The sequence below is a fragment of the Chrysochloris asiatica genome, unplaced genomic scaffold, assembly GCF_000296735.1.
Source record: "Chrysochloris asiatica unplaced genomic scaffold, ChrAsi1.0 scaffold00182, whole genome shotgun sequence".
Lineage (NCBI taxonomy): Eukaryota > Metazoa > Chordata > Mammalia > Afrosoricida > Chrysochloridae > Chrysochloris > Chrysochloris asiatica.
Window position 1 is genome coordinate 6,479,460 of NW_006408700.1, and position 4,743 is coordinate 6,484,202.

Below are 4,743 nucleotides of genomic sequence, written 5' to 3' on the forward strand. Positions count from 1 at the left end.
CAGAGCAAAGACGTCAGTTTGACAGCTAAGGTATGCCTGATCCAAGCCATGGTATTTTCAAAAGCCTCATATGTATGTGAAAGTTGGACACTGAATAAGGAAGACAGTAGAAGAATCAATGCATTTGAGTTACGATGTTGGAGAAAAATATTGAAAGTACCATGGACTGCTAGAAGAACAAACACATCTTTGTTGGAAAAAGTAAAACCAGAATGTCCCTTGGAAGACAGGGTGGTGAGACTTTGTCTCTCATATTTCAGACATATTATCAGGAGAGACGAGTCCCTGGAAAAAGGCATCATTCTCAGTAAAGTGGAGGGTCAGTGAAAAGAGGAAGACTACCAATGAGATGAATGGGCACAGTGGCAGCAGTAATGGCCTCAAACGTAGCAGTGATTGTGAGGTTGGCGCAGGACCGGGCAGTGTTTCCTCTTGTTGGGCATAAGGTTGCTATGAGTCAGAACCAACTCAATGGCACCTAACAACAAAGTCATTGTGCTGATTCTGACTCATGACAATCCCATATATTTCAGAGTAGAAGTATATTCCACAGGGTTTTTAATGATGGAGCCACAAGATGTCTCTGCGTGGACATGATCCTCCAACATTTTGGTTAGATGGTGAGTATATTACCTACTGATTTGTACCACCCAAGGATTGCCTTAGTCTTTTATCTTCTGTCTCTCTCTCTTCTTGTAGATGAGAAATAGTTTTGCTGAATTTAAATAGTTACCTATGTAACATTTCAGGCTTGGGAACAGTTCTATTATTCTATATATTTTGCTTTCAATTTCTGAAGTCTGCAAAAGTAGTATTTCTATATATTGTTTGTCAATTTTTGGACAATGAATTTTAATTATTTAAACATGGAACTAAGTGTGTGTGTTTGTCTATCTCTCTGGTGAAGGTATGAAGGTTTTCTCTTCAAGAGTAAGTTACATCCGTGGTAGCATTTATAAGAGGAAGTCTCACCGTTAATTCAGCTCCTAACTGCAAAGTCATTTAGATTTATTGAGGAATTTTGAAGTCCAACACAAAACAACTGCAGTACAAAGAGACAGACTATTCAATGGCTATTTTTTTTTTTTTTTACAAGATGTCTAAAACCCTAAACTTCTTATAAAATGTCTCTTAGTACCTGTTATTTCTGAAGTTGTTGAGTGAAAACCAAGTTTTAAGCACAAAAGGAAAAAGCGTTATACTTGGTGAGAAAAAAACCGACTCAAGAATTTCTGCAAAAGAACTTAGTGAATTTTAATTGATTCTTTGAAGTTCTTCTTGAATGACTGAATTCATTGTCTAAAGATTCCAAATAAGGAGTTGGAATTTCCCACTCTCTGCCTTACTACTGGGTCATAGGCCCAATCCTCAAAATAACTGGTATTACCAGGCCTCTGTGGTAGCGTGGGGCAGAGATTTTAATACAGGTTCTAGTTTCTCCTTCATTGACTAAAATTGTAGGTGTTTTTGTTTTGCTTGAAATCCTCCTGGTTGTACTGTTGGTTAACGCTGGTGTTAACTCACTTGGATATGGACGAGACGTTGGTAGAGAGCAGCTTGTCATGGTTCCTCTCTCTTCTTCCTCTTTTCAGGCAGAGTACCCACTTTGCTCAAGTGTTCACCTTCCTGGCTGTCTGCTTAGAGTTTAAAAGGTAGTGGTTACGAATCGGGCTGCTAACCTCAGGGGCAGCAGTTTGAAACTACCAGCTGTTCTGCGAGAAAAGGATGAGGCTTTCTGCTCCCATAAAGATTTACAGCCTGAGAAACCCTGTGCAGGGTCACTGTGAGTCGGAACCGACTCCATGGCACGTAACAATAACAACAACATTCTCCAGGACTGATCATGCAGATGACGCAGGACCAGCAACTTCTGTTTTGCATCAGTTCACTATGAATCAGTCAACTGAATGGCAACTAGCAACAACAAACCCTCCAGGACAGATGGTGGTGGTGATCTGTGCAGTAGTCATCAGCCTCTAACGGCTGATCATGAACTGATGCCTGCCTTTTCTGTGATGAAGACATTTAGGTGGTTCAAAGGGTTTGCAGGTGTGGCGCTGTGGGTTAAGGCGCCAGACTGCAAAGCCATTTGAACTGCAAAGTCGGCAGTTCAAGCTCACCAGCTGCTCCTCAGAAACCCTATACAGGGTCACTATGGGTTGGAACCAACAACAACAGCTAACTATATGTGTTGGAAGAAATGCAGCCACAGTGCTCCTAGGAGGCCAGGATGGCCAAACTTCGTCTCTCATACTTCAGACATATTGTCAGGAGGAACCAGTTACTGGAGAAGGATATCATGTTTGGTAAGGTGGAGGGTCAGAGAAAAAGAGAAAGACCCCCACTGAGATGGATTGGCAAAGTGGCAGCATCAATGGGCTCAAGTGTGGCAATAATTGTGAGGTTGGCCCAAGATCGGGCAGTGTTTCATTCTGTTGTGCATAGGGTCGCTATGAGTCGGGACTGACTTGATGGCACCTAACACCAACAACACTAACTATATACACTGGACTGCAAAGTCCACTTGAACCGGGAAGCCTGTGGGTTCAAGTTCACCAGCTGCTCCTTGGAAACCCTATACAGAGGGGTCCCTATGGGTCAGAACCCAACTCGACGGCACTTAACAACAACAAGAACACTAACTATAATCTTAGGGAAGGAACCCTGGTGGTACAGCGGTTGAGCACCTCACTGCAAACCCACCGACTTCTGTGTCGGGGGAAGATGTGGCAGTCTGCTCTTTCAAGCACGTTGCCATTGATTCTGGATCATAGTGACTAGAATCATCAGAGAAGGAGTGCCCATAAGATTTCCCAGGCTGTCATCTGTAAGGGAATAGATTTTGTTGTTGTTAAGTGCCATTGAGTTGGTTCCAAGTCATAGGGAGCCAATATAGGGTTTCCAAGGAGCACCTGGTGAGTTTGAACTGCCAAATCTTGTGGTTCAAACTGACCTTGTTTGTCCTAGAGTGCCACACCAGAAGTCTAAGGATGTAGATTGTTGTTGTTGTTGTTAAGTGCCGTCGAGTTGGTTCCGACCCATAGCGACCCTGAACAGGGTTTCCAAGGGTGTAAATCTTTATGGGAGTAGACAGCCTCATCTTTCTCCCGCGGAGCGGCTGGATAGCCAGGTCTTTGCTCCCTAAATTGCTGGTAGATTAGAACCACTGACCCTTCAGTTAGCAGCACTTAACCCCTGTGTTGGAGTGCTGGTGAGGCATTGTGGGCTAAGGCATCAGACTGCAAAGTCATTTGAACTGCAAGGTCGGTGGTTCAAGCTCATGAGCTGCTCCTTTGAAACCCTATACAGGGTCGCTATGGGTCAGAATTGACTCCACGGCACTTAACAACAACAACAAACCCCTGTGTTACTAGGAAGCTCAGTTCTTCTCTGTAACACATAGGGACATCGTGCATCAGAATCTACTGAAGACTGGGTTTGGTGTTTTTGGTATGTCTGTGATGGGTTTGGTGAGAAACTCACCTTCTAGGAGATAGCTAACCCTCTTCATGGGGCTGACATGGTCCAGCCTTGAATCCCTTCTGATACTGACAAAGTTCCCAGGTCCCCTCCAGCCAGCCTTTCACATGACCTCCCACTAGATTCTTCCCTCTCACTCTACCAAGCTGTTTGGATTAGAGCTCTGGGCATTAAACCCTTTGGGGAAATCCCTACTAGGGCTCCTGCTGGGAAGTCCCAAATGGAGAGAACAAAAGGATCAGACCTGGCCCTGTGTCTCTCTGCTCCATAGTTGCCAATCTGGAATCCCAAACAGAATCTTCCCCACATAGAAAGTTTTCAGAGGAAACTGACTGAGCTACTTATGAGAACTTTATTGAGTAGCTAGCTAGTTGCCAGCAACCTTTACCAGCTTCTGTTTTTTAATGTTCATAAAAGCTACTATTGGTATTTGAAAATCTCTGTGGTTTCTTTCTGTTGCTGAAACAGAAATGCGTTGTTATGTACAGCAGAAACGTACTAGTGTCTGCCTATAATTTGACACACCTACATACGAAGTCTTCTGTTTATAATCTCCCGCGCCATCTCTTTGCCCTCAATTTTATAATAAGCCCATTAATGTGTAACTTTCGCTGGACTATATGATGTTTTTAAAGTAGAGTTAAGTTCTTGTAGTTGCTTTCTGGGGTAAAAAAAGAGATTGCTTGGAAATGACACCAAGAAAGAAAAGCTGGGTAGTCAGTGAAAGCAACATTCAAAATGTGAAACTAGAAAAAGTGCCTCGATTCTGTTAGATAAATGTTTGCTCTCTGAAGTCCCTGGCCACCTAGCCCTTTAGCGATACAGACGTCTATGCTCTGCCCGTGACTTGTAAGAAAACCTGTTCTGGAAATCTGTTGTTGTTTTTTTCCGGGCGCGGTGATTATCCGATGGCACACCTCACCTCGTCGATGTTTCTGGCTCACAGTTTGAGGCTTGAATAGGAATGCGCATTTGGCGCCGCGGGGTGGGGCTGGGAGAAGAGGAACCACGTCCCCGACACCAGACACCAGACACCAGAGGAGACTGGGGACCAGGAAAGCCGTGGTGGGGGACCTGCGGCGCGTTCCCTTCCCGGTGAGGCGGGGCGACGCGGGAGGCACAAGTCCTGCTCTCAGAGAGCGAGGACCTGGACACCCCCTGGCACCCAGTCCCCTCCGGGGTCTGCACTCTTGCGCCACCCTCGGCGGCGTCTTTAAGGCCGCGGTTCCCGCCCCTGCCTCCTCCTACTCCCGCCGCCGGCTC

General features: G+C 45.2%; 1 protein-coding gene across 1 annotated transcript in view; it reads left to right on the forward strand.

Moving 5' to 3' along the window:
* Positions 1-4,743, forward strand: part of PPP1R14C (protein phosphatase 1, regulatory (inhibitor) subunit 14C) — a 181,192-nt gene that overhangs the window by 63,153 nt on the left and 113,296 nt on the right. The window lies entirely within an intron of this gene.